General features: G+C 42.6%; 1 long non-coding RNA gene across 1 annotated transcript; it reads right to left on the reverse strand.

Annotated features, from left to right (window-relative positions):
* Nucleotides 1-14,341: 14,341 nt before the first annotated feature.
* LOC146831321 (uncharacterized) lies at nucleotides 14,342-16,239 on the reverse strand. Its single transcript, XR_014961268.1, has 4 exons — nucleotides 16,164-16,239; nucleotides 15,647-15,740; nucleotides 15,469-15,549; nucleotides 14,342-14,572 (listed from the first exon to the last, which is right to left on the reverse strand). It is a non-coding gene; the product is annotated as an uncharacterized LOC146831321 (long non-coding RNA).
* Between the last annotated feature and the right edge of the window lie 613 nt (nucleotides 16,240-16,852).

Below are 16,852 nucleotides of genomic sequence, written 5' to 3' on the forward strand. Positions count from 1 at the left end.
AGCCTGACATCAGCCTGTTGCCTGCCAAAAACTGTATTTCACCTTCGAAATTATCTGCTCCGTTCCCTGCCCAATGCATTCCTGTCTAGTAGTTTAAGTAAACATTCTTCCAGCTACCGAGCAAAGGCCCGGCTTCTCTGTCTTTATGCAAGTAATTCATAGCCCTATTAATATGGAAGATTTCTACCCTCGCATCTAGTGTAGACACTTAGACGCTTGTACACGCACTAGCAGTCAGTATAGAATAAGATTCTACTCTAAGAGACCTCTCTTTTGGATAACATAGTTCTTTAAACATAGGATGTTAGATATGATTTGGGATTAGGTTGACTTGACCCTCCAGACTTTTGTCGCCACATGTAGAGCTAAATGTCAAGTCCCCTTCACCCCCTAGTTGCACGTCAATCACACGTCATGCTGCTGCGCGCGCATTTCTGCCAAGTATTTCTGCTGACATTGCGAAATTCTTTCATGGAACCACCCTATTATGACATCACATCTGATGACGTTCCTTAGCCACACCCAGTTACGCCTACTTTTTGCTACGCATGAATATATTATCCACACTATCAATTGTTACGCCTCTTGCATTTGCTTCACTGTAATGCCTATTGTATAAAAGTGATTAATTATCAATAAAGTATGTACTTCACTTCCTGAACCTTCGTGGTGATGGAACTTGGAGCAACCGATTCGAATCGTCCATTGGAATAAAGCCCATTCCGAACCTCTAATACCACGGATTCTGCCTCTTATTTATTGAGCTATTTTTATTATGTTTCTGTATCAAATTAAGTCCCGGTAATTAAATTATTTACCACATGAATGGCGCCCGAATAGGGACACTTTCTCATCTCACGCGCCGGCGGTGCGTTGCAGGCCCGGTCTCCTGCCACAGCTGGACGGACAACAACGCGTACCAGCAGGATTTCCTGTATCTCCCTCCGGTCAAGCGGGGGCGACTGAGGCTGCGATCAACACCCAGACGAGGCGGTGAGAAGTGCGAAGTATCCCGACCAGAGCCTAGCTGAGAGAGCAAGATCCGAGGTATACAGAGGCCCACCAGTTTTCCGAAGTCCCGAGTCGAGTCCAGTTTCTGAAGTCCCGAGTCGAGTCCAGTCCGGTTCAAGTTCAGTTCAGTTCCGAGGCCTTCCGTTTCCGAGCTACCCGGTGAGTACCATTACTGGGGAGGCGTTCTGACGTGCACATAGGTTGTGCCGGTCAAGACGGGTTTGGGTACACAAATCCGGTCTGCACTGTTTTAGCAGTGTATCTGTACTGTTTAGCAGTATATCTAGTATATCAAGTATATAAATTCAGATTAATTCAGTTAATGTCGAGTATTATGTTTAGTGATTAAGTTTTCCTTAGATCGTCATCATCATCGTTGTTCAGTTAAATGTTAAATGTTAAATGTTTTAAATACGTTCTGCATATTGTGGTATGAATGACTGTTCATTATTGTGTTTATTTGTATTAAGTTTGTTCTAGATCAAGTATCAGATCAGTTTTCAATATGCCGCTCTTTTCGAAATTAAGACAGATCACAACAAGAAAAGGGGTACTCGAAGAAGCCGTACCTATTCCTCCTAGGGACACTCCAGGGTACTTCATGTATCATAAACATGGCTTAGACGCTATATTATTTCTTGATTTATGGGTAGACTACACCAAGGAATTACCAGAAAGTCAGAGGTGGCCCGCAGCTGGGACCTGGGATGCAGAGTGCATCATGAAAGTAGAGGAAGAGTTATGGAAAAGGAAAGTCAGACAGTCACAGAAAGACGCCATTGAGTTATGGCGTAAAGAATCTCATAGACGTACAGAAAAAGCACTCCGACAGGAAGAGAAAAATAGAGAGAATTCAAATAAAGTCCGAGAAAATCTGTTAATTGAAGAAGGTACACGAGTGAAATCAGAGCAAGTAGACAGACAAAGAAATGCCCTTATAAATGGTATGTATCCCCTCCTGGCCGAAGGATTACCTAAGGCTACTCCGGAAATACCAAAAGACTTGCCACCCCCATTGTTTCCGATAAAAATGCATCCTAAGGGGCATCCTAGAACAGCAGAAGATGTTTTTCTTTCCTCATATTTAGATGACGCAGCTCCCGAGTATGCTAATCCCGCCCCACATAGACCGCCTGCCAGGGAGGTTCAACGCCAAGATCCAGTATCTGTATCTCTACAGCAACAAATCCTGACACACGTTCCGGCAAGCACATCTGTTTCTACATCTGTTCCTACAGCTACTTCTATAGCTGTGTCCACACCTATAGTTGCTGTATCGCGTTCAACGAATCCTTTCACGCCCGATACCCCAGACGGGGCTACGGGAGGTGCTATCAACATTTTTTCTACGCCACCCAGAGTAAATAAACTTACCTTTCAAGAATCAGCACATTCACGTACCCCCAAACTCATAAATGCCCGCACGCTTAAGGAACTTCTTATAGATTGTAGATATGACCCTGTGCCCGGCAAAGAGGACGAGATGATCATGGCATCATTACGTATCAGACGAGCCGCGGTGTATCTAGGGAAGATACCAGGAATGACTGCGCATCTAGATAATATATACCATTTTGTCCAAACAGGGCGAGATTCAGAATGTATTAACAGAGCTATGGAATACCAGAAGGTGTAGATACAGGGGGAACTGTTACGTTTCCTCATAAATTGTGTGATCCGCAATCAAGACCGACCGGGGGTAGACCCGGAAGCAATGCAAACTCTTACCAGATGGAGCCAGAATATATCAGAAGGGAGACATGATAAGCAAAATTGTATAATAGCCATGTGCCGAAAGATCCGTAAAGAAATAGAACGCCTACACGAAGAGAGATTAGCGGTAGACCAGTTCGAACAAAGCGAGGAGGAAGGATCAGGACTGCCCACAGGACAGTCAGACACCATAGCCTATGTAGGTAGAGGAAGATCTTGTAATAGTACTAGATGTCTTATTGACCCGATGCGTCCGATATGTCCAGATAATAACAGGAATTTCCAAACACCTATAATAAATATAAGGTCCCCCGAGCATTCGTTCCAAGCCGCTGACAAATTACTCCGAGAACGAAGGGGTTATAATTTTCTCGATTCTATGGATGAACAAGAATTAGCCAGGTCAGCCGTTCATTGGGTTGACAGTCCCGGAAAGTATGGTGATGATACAGTAGCACACGCATTTTTGAATCTCACCCCAGATGAACAGCGTTTAGCTGGGATTTATATGATTCAACAACTCCTTATACTATATCAGAGTCAGCATTCAGATCCTGGTCCTTTACCTGATATACTGACTGAATTACTCACGAATAGATGGAGAGGTTCAGGTACTAAATTAATTAAAGAAATACTAGAATCAAGAAAGCAGTACATTCTCTTTGTATGCCCAGAACATGTCTCACTGCCCATCAAGGAAAGAACCACGTATTACATGGACAGACAGAATCCCTTACGAGAAGTACACCCAATAAAAGGCGAGGACAATGAGTTTAAACGTGTATTTGTATATACGCCCATATCAAAAATAGAATTGTTACAAATGAAGAAAGTGGTACCCAGCCATGACAAAGACCCAGCGGGTTTTCACCGAGAAATTAAAGACATGTTACTCATGGGAGAGTATACCTATCCCGACATTATGACAATATTAAAGGTATTGATGCCTGCTGGCATTTATGAAAAACTCAAGGAAAAAGAGTGGGAGGTGGGAGACCAAAAAATAGAATGGTCAGCATTAGAAGCAGAAGAAAAGGCCCGAACTGCAGGAGCAGGACTTGGGGATAAAACTAAAGCACTACCAGGTTTACTAGTACAGGTACTGCCACGTTTATTAACTACGAAAAAGGAAGACTGGGGTACAATTTCAGCCTGTAAACAAAAGCAAGATGAAGACACTAGTGATTTCTATGCCCGATTTGAAAAATGTTTTGGTATAAATAGTGGCATAAAAGCAAGTAGCGAATCATATCCACATCTGTTTGTGACAAAATTAGTTGAAAATTCCTTGCCCCAAGTGAAGAATAGAGTATTAAAATTCGAGAGTACCTGGCAAGGTAACACCCCATCACAAATGTTGCAAATGTTACAGTACCATCACAATAGAATTAGAGAGGAACAAGAACATGAACAAAGACGCATGAAAGACACGAAAATGAAAATGCTAGTCTCCCAGACAGTTCCAGCTGAAGGACATAAAAAGGGTACGACACAGTCCAGTGTTTCAGCAGGTCCTGTAAAAGGGACATGCAACTATTGTAAACAGCCAGGTCATTACGTACACGATTGTCCAGTTTTAAAACACAATATCGCCATAGGTAATACAAAGGAAAGACCACGACCACCTAGACAGGATCAGAATGAACAAGGAGCCCCGCAGCATGCACAGTCCATGCCAGCTCCACCACCGTCTATACCGTTTGTGCCAGCTGCACCAGCGCTGCCTGTTGCTGCCACACAAACTACGACACGACAACTGTACCAGACCGCACAGTACGACTATCCTGATTATCAACGATACGCATGAACCAGCCTAGAGAGGGAAGTTGACTTACCCCTTATCGAGGTCCCAGTAGACCAAGAAGGACCTTATGTACATAGTGAATTATTAGGCCAAGATAGAAAATTTTTACTTGATACAGGGGCAAGTCGAACAACTATAAAACGTAGTGAAGTTCCAGGGGCACCCCTCTCAGGCTCACAGAATATTTCCCTTGGTTTTTCAGGAAAACCTATTGTTAATGAAGTATCACAGCCTCTTCCACTTACGATAGGACCTTTGACCCGAACTACAGATTTATTGCTTACTAAATCATGTCCAGAAAACTTGTTAGGTATAAAAACACTGAAAGCTCTAGGAGCTATAATATGTTGTTCTCCGGAAGGAGTAAGATTGTTTCTACGTGATTTTAAAGGTCACTATGTGTCTAGAGACATGGATCCCCGACTGCAGACTTTACCTACACATCTATGGGCACAAGGCCCTACTGATGTTGGTTGCATGAATATTACACCATATCGAGTCACACTAAAGGCAGGAGTGGTACTACCACGAATGCGACAATACAAGTTACCACCAGATGCTGTAGTGGCTTTACTGCAAATCATTGACGAGCTCATTGCCCAAGGAGTGGTTGTGGAAACAGACTCCAATGTATGTAATTCCCCGATAATTCCGATTCTTAAACGAACAGATCCGAAGGCCCCGCCAGTATATCGATTGGTTATTGATCTGCGCGAATTAAACAAGTGCATTGTGCCACAATTCCCTGTGGTCCCAGATATCTCGTCATTACTGACAGCTATTGATTCCGAAGCAACATTCTTTACTGTAATTGATCTCAAGAATGCCTTTTTCAGCGTCCCAATAGATCCGGAAAGCCAATACTTGTTCGGATTTAGTTTAAATGGACGTAGCTTTAAATTCTCACGCGCACCTCAAGGATTTACAGAAAGCCCCAGCATCTATAGCCAAGCACTGAAACGAGAACTCGACAGTATCCACATGCCAGTTAACACTGCCTTGCTTCAATATGTCGACGATCTGCTGATCACCGCTAGAAGCGAACCCGAATGTGAGAAAGCATCACTGACAGTTTTACAATTTCTAGCCGAAAAGGGGCACAAGGTGTCCCCTTCTAAGCTGCAATTCTGTGTCCAGCGAGTTGTTTATCTTGGACACTCGCTGTCCAAGGAGGGAAGGCAGCTTACACCCGATCGCATTCAGTTAATAGCTAACATGCCAATACCCAAGACACAAAAGGAGGTGCGGGCTTTCATAGGCCTCACTTCATATTGTAGGCAGTGGATCCCTCAGTATGCATTTCTAGCAAAACCACTCATTCAATTGACAACACAGGAGGCAGCCACATCGACTGTTCTCCCTTGGACTCAGGAACATACACAAGCTTTTGAAAGCCTAAAGAAAGCTTTATGTCAAGCACCTGTTTTAGCAACACCATGTTACAATAAACAGTTTACACTCTTTGTTACAGAGCGCGAAGGTACCGCCTTGTCAGTACTCACACAGGAACAAGCAGGATCATACAAACCATGTGCTTATTTTTCTAGTACATTAGATCCCGTAGCTCAGGCTTTGCCTGCGTGCCTGAAATCAGTGGCAGCAACAGCTTTAGCAATCAGACAAAGCGATGCCATAGTGTTAGGACATCCATTGACAGTTCAAGTACCACATGCAGTAGAGGTTCTCGTGAATCGAACGCAAACACAACACTTGACTATAGCGCGACTTACAGGGTATGAATTAACATTGTTTCAGCCACACATAGAAATCAGACGTTGTAACACATTGAATCCTGCCACAATTTTACCTGTGATCGGAATAGACCCACTAGCCCATGACTGTATTGAAGTTATTACAATCACGACGAAACCCAGACAAGACTTGACGGATGTCCCATTGTCAGACCCAGACCTGACGTTGTATGTAGATGGTTCATGTATGAGAACAAGTACAGGAGAGTTAGTGGCCGCTTACGCAGTCACAACAGACACTGAAATCATTGAAACAAATTGCATAAATACCTTGTCAGCTCAAGCCGCAGAGCTCATCGCTCTGACACAAGCCTGTATTCAAGCCACAAATAAAAAAGTCAACATATACACTGATTCACGTTATGCATTCGGAGTTGTACATGACTTCGGCGTGCTGTGGCGAGAGAGAGGTTATTTAACTTCTCACGGTGCCCACATTCAGCACGGACCCCTCATTCATGCTTTGTTAAATGCAATACATCTACCCACTGCAATATCAATTATGAAATGTAAAGCTCATACGAAAGTTACTGATATCATTTCTCAAGGCAATGATCTAGCTGACAGAACAGCTAAACAGACTGCTCAAACTCAAACATCCGACATGACAAAGACAATAGTCCTGACGCCAACACATTGTATGACGGTTAAAGATCCCACTCTTGACGTAATTGATATACAGACACATGCTACACCAGAAGAAATAAAGAAATGGACTGAATTAGGAGGGATCCAAACGGATCAAGGATGGATGATGAAGGAAAAATCTGTGTGGTTCCTTCCTGATTCAATGGTCCAAGTTATAATTAACACTGTACATAGTCCAGCGCATCTAGGAGAAAAAGCTATGCTAGACAGCATTCAACACATTTGGTTCAATAAACATTTACGAGCAGCAGCTAAACAAAAAGTTCGTACCTGTATGATCTGTTGTCAGTTCAACCCAGGAAAAAGCGTTCCCGTAGAACAGGGTGGATTTCAGCCTCCTGATCACCCTTTTGAAGTCCTCCAGATGGATTATATCCAGATGGAACGATGTCGAGGATTCAAATATGTTCTCGTAGTTGTCTGTGCTCTTTCCCGTTGGACGGAGGCATACCCGGTTTCAGATTACACTGCCCCGACTACTGCCAAACAGTTGGTTCGAGAATTCTTCCCACGATACGGTTTACCACGTGTTGTCTACTCAGATAACGGCCAGCCGTTCTCATCCGAACTAATGAAACACGTTTCACTTTTGTTAGGCTATCAGTGGAAATTCCACTGTGTCCGACACCCTGAGGCAGCAGGTCTCGTAGAAAGACATAATCAGATCCTGAAAATCAGACTGTCCAAAATATGCAGAGAGAAAGGTGTCGACTGGGTAGTAGCATTACCAGTTGCACTCTTTTACATGAGAATGGTAGCACACTCTCGAACAGGGCTATCCCCGTATGAGGTGATCTTTGGCAGACCACCAAATATGTGGGGGACGCCCATACCACGCAAAATAACTGATATTGACTGTAATATGCTGACAGATTACTTGGCTTCCTTGATGTCTGCACTACAATCTTGTCGTTCACAGGTAGCTGCAGCTTTTCCTGACAACACTGAGGTGAAACCCCATGACGTAGTTCCGGGAGACCTGGTCTTAGTGAGGAACTTCGATCGGAAGACTCAGCTGGATCCTAGGTGGAAGTCGCCGCAACTTGTCTTGCTCACCACAAGGACAGCCGTGAAGATCGAAGGCAGGAAAGGCTGGGTTCATTCAAGTCATATCAAGAAATTTCATGGACTACAATCGGATGTGAATACCACACCTCGTGTGTCTTCCCCCATTGACTCAAAACTTCCTTTTGTTGAAAAGAGTAATTCCGAACATTATAAACTAAAACTCAGGTCTAATCAGTCAAGCAATTTGATTGTTTAAGTCCTCTCCAAGGTGAAGCGGTTGAATTGTCTCTGACATGTATCCCTTAGACCTGAATAGAGAACACACCCGAAAAATGTTGAAACGACATGCGTACTGTAAATCACTGCGTAGTCATTGCACAGTGACGTTATTAATTTTGTTTTTCTTCAGTCTTTTAATAATTACTGCAAGTATATTGTTGCACATATATTATCCTATTTCTAGACATGTTTATAATATTACTGCTGAACATTCTTTTAGTGAATTACCTCCGCTTGAGTTGTCTTATAGATTTGCGCTGCGCAATAACACATTTATTAGTATGTTACATCATTCCCATCAGGTTAGCAATGCTACAAATTGTTGGATATGTGGCCGACTCCCTCCCTATCAGAATTATAAAGGAATTCTACCTCTCTTTCCATACCCGTTCACACACAACGGCTCCTGTGGAGCATGGTTTAGTTTAATTAATTCTCTAGATTCGAATTCTGCAGTTTATCAAGATAACTGGGTAGGGGGAAATTTGAACTTAGTTTTACTTAAAGTCTGCTACCCTAACAAGGAGGGACTTCCCAAGAGAACCGGAACTGATCTAGAAAATGAAGTGTATGGATTAGGTAATTTTACGCTTAATCTTATGATCCTAAATGTCGAATCCGAAGCTACTCCAATTTTGCCCGCTATGTCAATATTTCCAGTAAAAGGTGAATTATGTGTAAGAAAGAATGGTTCCATACCTATGGGCCATAGTAGATGCACCACTGTAGTAGAATTTAGTGATCAAGGCAAGTCTACATTTAGAGCTTCCCGCCATTCCTATTTCATATGTGGTCGGACGGCATATGTACGTTTGCCTCTAGATTGGGATGGTACCTGCTACATTGGATTTCTTTTGCCACCTGTTTTCCTAGCTCCTCCTGATTATCACAGAAATACTCATTTAGTATATAATAGAGTAAGGAGAGATCTCCCAATAGTCGATTACACTGAAACAGCATGGGAAAAATACACAGATTTCAATAAAGGTCTCTTTCCCTATATAGGTACCGTTACTAATAGTAAGCTGATACGTAGATTAACTAGAACCCTTGAAGCAGTAGTGAAAGAAACTATTTCCGCCTTAGGCAATTTAACAGAAGAGCAGTCTGCTATGCGGATTGTTGTGCTTCAAAATCGTCTTGTCCTTGACGTCATCCTGGCCGATAGGGGCGGAGCTTGTAGGGTCATCGGATCGAGCTGTTGCATTTTCATACCAGAAAATTCGCCATCTGTATATAAAGCCATAACTCGCCTCCATAAGATTGTAAGTCAGATACACCAGAATCCAGGCACCTGGACTTGGTCCGGTTGGTTTTGGAGTGTATTATCTACCTTTGGATGGAAGGTCCTATCTTTCCTAGGTATTGGCCTTCTCATACTATTCAGTTGCTGTCTATGTCTACAATGTGGACCAGCGATCTGTGGTCTGTGTGCCACATCGTGTATTCCACCACCAAGATTTCATTCATCACGGAAGAAGAAAGAAGAACAAATGATGCTATATGAACAGATCAATGGATTGATGAAGATTGATATCTCTTAACGGGCAAGTAGGGGACAAGGAGGGAATGTGGAAATATGGATTTTTCTGATCAGTTATGTCCCCTATCTTGGACCCCAACGGTTTCATGTATGAATCATAAGTACATGTATGTTCCCTCCAGTTCCAGTTATGAAGACGCAAACACATGTGCGTCCACCGTCAACATGTCCTCTTTCAGATCCGCCATGGATAGGCCGGATATTCCATTCCTAAGTATGAAAGGCCACCGGCTTTATATGGTTCACTTATGCCATTTTACAGTCCAGGCAAATAGGCCCTGATTCTGTCATCAAACTCTTCTTGCCTTCTGCCTCTGAAAGCTCCAGTCTGAGCCTGCATCTGTGACCATGAACTTTGTCTCATTCCCTGCGCGGCTCACGAAGCCTGACATCAGCCTGTTGCCTGCCAAAAACTGTATTTCACCTTCGAAATTATCTGCTTCGTTCCCTGCCCAATGCATTCCTGTCTAGTAGTTTAAGTAAACATTCTTCCAGCTACCGAGCAAAGGCCCGGCTTCTCTGTCTTTATGCAAGTAATTCATAGCCCTATTAATATGGAAGATTTCTACCCTCGCATCTAGTGTAGACACTTAGACGCTTGTACACGCACTAGCAGTCAGTATAGAATAAGATTCTACTCTAAGAGACCTCTCTTTTGGATAACATAGTTCTTTAAACATAGGATGTTAGATATGATTTGGGATTAGGTTGACTTGACCCTCCAGACTTTTGTCGCCACATGTAGAGCTAAATGTCAAGTCCCCTTCACCCCCTAGTTGCACGTCAATCACACGTCATGCTGCTGCGCGCGCATTTCTGCCAAGTATTTCTGCTGACATTGCGAAATTCTTTCATGGAACCACCCTATTATGACATCACATCTGATGACGTTCCTTAGCCACACCCAGTTACGCCTACTTTTTGCTACGCATGAATATATTATCCACACTATCAATTGTTACGCCTCTTGCATTTGCTTCACTGTAATGCCTATTGTATAAAAGTGATTAATTATCAATAAAGTATGTACTTCACTTCCTGAACCTTCGTGGTGATGGAACTTGGAGCAACCGATTCGAATCGTCCATTGGAATAAAGCCCATTCCGAACCTCTAATACCACGGATTCTGCCTCTTATTTATTGAGCTATTTTTATTATGTTTCTGTATCAAATTAAGTCCCGGTAATTAAATTATTTACCACAACACAAGTAGCTGAAATCATTGCTTTGACACATGATTGTTTGGTTGCTAATCAAATCCGAGCCACCATCTACACTGACAGGCAGTACGGATTCGGTGTGGTTAATGACTTCGGACAGCTATGGTCACAGAGGAGATTCTTAACATCATCAGGGTCTTCGATCATAAATGGGGAGTACGTAAGGCAGTTGTTAGAAGCCTTGCAAAGTCCAAAGGAAATTGCAGTGGTTAAATGTGCTGACCACGGGAGGGGGGAGGCTTTGTTACGCTTGGGAACAGGTATGCGGATGAAGTTGAACGTTTCTGTGCTGAACAAGGATGCATTTTCACAGTAGAGTATACTGGAGAGAGCTCAGAGAGAACCTAGCTCAGCATGATGTTAGCAATAGCAGACACTTGGGACAAGCTCAAGCACCTGCAGGGAGAGGTGTCAGAACAGGAAGAAGCTGGTTGGATCAAGGCAGGTTATGAGAAAAGAGATGATGGTATTTGGGTTTCAACTGATGGTTGAGGGGTGTTGCCAGATAATTTACTGAGCCCTATGGCAAGGCAGATTCATGGAGCAGTCCATATTGGAAGGGATTAATCCACCATTTTGTGCGTTTGCTGAAGCAGTGTGTCATAGATGTAATACGTCTCAGCATATGAATGCTGGGAAAAAGACTGGTCGCATTGAGTCACATTGGAGGATCAGGGGGACCCATCAATAGGATTCAGCTTGATTTCATTGAAATGCATAGATGCAATGGATTGAGGTACATCCTGGTTGAGGTGTGTGTCTGCTCATGGTGGGTGGAAGCTTATCCAACAAGGAGGTTTGATAGTCTCACAGTAGCAAAGTTATTGCTTAGGGAGCCTATACCACCTTTCGGATTTCCAACCTCATTAGAGGATAGAGATACACATTTCCATAGTGAGATCATGAGAATGCTTTGTGCTGCCTTGCAGGTTGATCAGAGACTGCATTGTAGCTACAGGCCTGAGGCATCTGGAACTGTGGAGCAAATCAATGTTTGTTCATCCACGGCTCTGAAATGGCCTGATTCATTGCCTTTGGTGCTGATGAGTATCCGTAGTATTCCCGACAGGAGGACAGGTCTTTTGACTCATGAGATCTTGATGGGGTTTGCCTGCAGTCCCGTTTACAGCATTGATAAACATCACAGATGATTTGACCCTTGATTATTGTAAAAGACTGGCTGACATAGTTCGTTCTGTGTCTCACCAGGTTGAAGCTGTGACTGCCCTGACCTCGAAGGACCTGTGCTATGATTTATGTCCGGGTGACTGGATGCTCATCCGCAAGCATGTGAGGAAGAGTTGCCTTGATACCCGCTGGAAAGGTCCATGTCAAGTGATCTTGGTAACAAATACAGCTGTGAAGTGCTGGGGCTTGCCTCCCATATCCACAGTTTCAGAATACTTGGAAGAAACAGCTCCTCTCCAAGAAGGAAATCCAGCCGTGGTTGCGAGGCCACAGGAGGGGACAAGCCAAACTGTAACGTTTAGTGACGAGGCTGGTTGCCCACCAGAGCAATCTGAGGAGGGGTCACGCTACACAAGGCCCAGGCATCGACTCTGAGGGAGACGATAACGTTGCGAGTGATATAGAGTCAGACTCAGCTGAAAGAACTGGTGTGCAAGGTGGTCGGGTGGAGAGAAGAAGGGCAGAGCGTGCAAAGGAATCGTGGCCTGGGAGACAAAGGAAATTAAATCTGAGATTGCCACCTGAAAGAGACCTTGCTTCTGTGTCTGAGACATCTGAATCGGAGCTAAGTGATGCAGAACAAGCACAAGAGAGCCCAAGAAGGTCGAGAAGAGCAAGAGTGCCTTGTCAGAGATACGCTGTCCCAGAGTGGACTTATCTGGCTACAGATCCCAGGAGCAGTGGGGACCGGGAGGCTAAGGACTTCACGAGAGGTCAGCAGGGCCCCAGAACTGAAAATTGATATTGAGCTGATAGTTCCTGGTTTGGAAATAGAGGGGCATATGTACAAGGAGTTAACGCCACCTTAGCGGCACTTTTCCAACATTTCAGCTGCGATATTTTCATCGCCATATGAACAAGCTGTCACTAACCTCTGTTAGCGGCAGTTTTCCGCCGAAAACGTCCATAGAAAAGATCCACACTTCTGTTAGCGATAATGACATGCAAGGGAGGCGTTCCCATGAAAAAACATCTGCTAACCCCACTTCGCAATATTTACAAGGGAATTCTTGAAGGTAGAAGGACCAAAAAAACTCTGTCTAAAATGGAGATAACACTTGGGGCCTCTTTCAGCAGCTTTTGGTGCTGGACAGCGCTGCAAGCAATGTTGCTGCGCTGCCCTGCGACAAAGCTACAGGGCAGGCATGCGCATCATCAATAAGATAGTGCGCATTTCTGGGCCGCAGTCATGAAAAGTATTGCAGCGCTGCGGCAAGACAGCATTGCAACACTTTTCACTACGCCCTTCCTGCGTCACCATGGATGCGCTGTATTCACTGGACAGCGCTCCATGATGCAAGTAATGACAGATACGTCTGGAATCCTGACGTATCTGTCTGCGGCTAAAGTCACGCATTGCTGCAGTTGTGTCATAAGCATGACGCAACTCCAGCAATGCATGGGGCCAGTCTATCCATGTGGCAGTGCGTCACCCTTACGCCTGCCATCAGGCAGGCTTAATGTACTGACGCAGTGCCGTACTACAATTGCTGCAGTGAAATATGATGGATTTCACTGTGCCACTCCTATGAGGCCTTGTCGGGTGGGAACGCACACCCTGCATACATCATACCTGATGCAGGTATGAGGTGGCACAGGGCTTCACAAAGTCACGCATATGCTTACATGCGTCACTTTGCAAATACGGTGCAACGTGGTGCTAAATTTTGCCTGGTCTTTTCTTGAGGGGTGCCAGGGTGTCAGCACAGTTAGAGATCCATCGGTGGTGGTTGCGCTCTGCGGTGTTCTCACCTGTAAGCGTTGGCAGAGTGGTGGAGCTAAGGGAGTTGACAAGAAGTTCTTCGGTGGCCTTGATCCAGCTGTGAGGATCGGCGATGATGGCGGTAGTGTACGGTGGGCATGGTGAAGACGTTATGTATTTTATTTGGTAAAGTAACAGGGCCCCCTGCAAAAACTGATAATACCCAGGCAGGGAAATAACTGTATGGGAAAGCACATGGCACAGTGTGTTTAATCTATAAAAACGCCAACTCTAGAAACTAACAAACCATCTAAATAGGAAATACAAATACAAATGAAAAATAAAGAAGTTATTTTTGGGAGAATTACTTATTAAGAATTTATTCTTTTAAATACACAAGATTACATTTGTTTTGATATATGAAAGATATACATAAATAGATGAAAAAGAATAACTAACCAAATTAGTGGCATACATGGAAAATAGCCAAAAACATGAAATTATATTTTCTTAACATAAGAGTTGAATTTATGCACTTAAATATCTTAAAAGCATCTTAATCTGATACATTCTATTTTTTTAATCAACAGTATTTAGTGCTAAACAGTAAAATCTTAGCAGCTTGTTGACAAGCTATTGGCGGCAGGGTGATAAACAATGCGTTTCGGCAAAGCCTTCGTCAGGAATCCGCTCATTGTAGTTCACTACAAGAAAAAATATATTTTAGAACATAATTACAATCTAGTGTTGACCAATGTAAAAACAAATTTATTTAAAGCTAAAAGCACCCTAGATGCAGTCACGGCTTTAGGTGCTGTTGTCAGGCAATACACCAACAGATGAAACCCTTGATAACGGAAATAAATAAACTTACACCGTCTATGTACAGTGCATGTATCTACAATTTTTTTTTAATTACATAATAAGTATGAAAAGAAGAAGTAAGAGATACAGAAGATAAGGAAAATAAAGAGGATGTTACTGGAAAAACCAGCACTTTACTTGAGTTTACAGAAATAGCAATAGTAGTAGTAGAATCCAATCAACCCTACACCACAGTGCATAAACTACAAGAAAGATAAGTGAATAACATACCATCACCGATATGTGATCTAAAGATACGTGCACATATTACTCAAGGGCAAGGTCCTAAATAGCTAGAGCCTACCTCTTCAGGATATAGATATGACTCTCCTGAAGTAGATATAGATATGAATGACGTGAGTATCAGCTTTACACGTAACTGAATTAATTGGAACATGAAAAAGTTAAAAAGAGAAAGAAAACAAGAAAGAGAATCTTAATGTCAATCGCTCCATCTGTATATGTAGTAAAGTTAAGGCATTCTGATTAAATTTCATCCATTCGATGTATACCTTATTCGCAAATGTTCTGAATCTCTTTCTATGTGCTATGATTTGATGGATAAGGCTCTTGGCTAGAGCTATTCAAAAAGCTTCAGAACCTAATAGGCGAGGTGAATGAAAAGGGGAATACAAAAAAACACTAAACATAAGTATCAACAGATGAATATCTACTCTTAGTATAGGTTGAAGATAAGTCTGTGCACTAACTCAGATATAGGCAGCAAGATTATTACCTTTAAATGGCCAGTCACGAATTTAATATTGAGTATTTTAGTTAGTTAGCAGGGGAGATTCTAAAGGCAGGATACTGTTACCTGTAAAAGATTAGCAACAACGAAAGCCGATGTATAATGAGTTACACGAGAGAGCAAAGTTTATTTAAATGAAGTGGCGTCCATGTTAACTACTAACCTTCTCGTGATGAGAGGAAACCTTCACAATCTAATTTGATGCTGTTTGTGGCTGCTTCATGGCATCTCTGTATGCGTCATTATATTAAATGAAGCTGAGGAACAAGCAAGGAATACCGGTGTAAACCATAAGCTTAACTTAAGTCATCAAATGCTGAAGGCACGTAGAATGGCATGTTATGCAATGGGATAATAACATATATTGAATTTCGCTCTCGTGGAGTTAATCTATAAACTTCAGATATGCCATAATATCAGTCTCTGGGGGGTTGAAAACAGAACTGAGACTCGCGTATGAACTAATGACGCCTACTTTTAACGAACTTTTAATCTATAAACTTCAGATATGCCATAATATCGGTCTCTGAGGGGTTGAAAGCAGAGCTGAGACTAGCATATAAACTAATGGCACCTACTTTTAGCAAACTAACAGTGCGTCGACAATAAGGCAACCACATCCGACAGGACATCGGTTAAACAAAATAGAGATTGCTGCTAAAACGTATGCTACGTCTTACCTCCTGGCCAAGTAAACTTCCTTCGCTCTAAAATGGAGTCAACCGTCAAGGCTGGAAGAAATGCAGCCATTCTTTTATATACACGCTGTGTTCCTACAGGTACAAAAACCAGAAATGGAAATGGGACTAATGGCGTACACTGCCTGTTCAATAAAACTGACGCCATCTTGGAATGCCTAAAAAACAGGCTGAGTATGATAGAATTATATATCGTATAAAAATACGAACAGACTCCTAAACCTGAAATATAGGTCTAGGAAGGTATTTATTCTCAAAAAGTCGGTAGATCTTATAAATTCATAAAGACAGATGTCTATATTTCACTATAGCCATCATGATGGAGTAAACTTTTCTTCTATGCTCTATTTACAGGTGCATAAATCCAGTTGATGCACATTATAGACTAATCTTTAAGTGTAAAGGGATCTGTACAGAGAATCTAATTGAACCACAAGAAAGTGTTCAAATCCTTATTTCTATATATATAAGGATTTATTAAATAGAACATTGTGTTTTGTATATTCCATTAAATATTATTTCTGATGGCCTGATCCCAAGGTATTTCTTGATTGAGCCCATTTACTGATGTGCCCAAAATAAAAATCCATTAAACCTCTCTTAATTTTCAGATTTTTTCTGTAGTAGTGCCCTGTTTATGGTAATTTTTTTCCAAAATATACCTTTGCATA

The sequence above is a fragment of the Triturus cristatus genome, chromosome 5_1 (genome assembly GCF_964204655.1).
Source record: "Triturus cristatus chromosome 5_1, aTriCri1.1, whole genome shotgun sequence".
Lineage (NCBI taxonomy): Eukaryota > Metazoa > Chordata > Amphibia > Caudata > Salamandridae > Triturus > Triturus cristatus.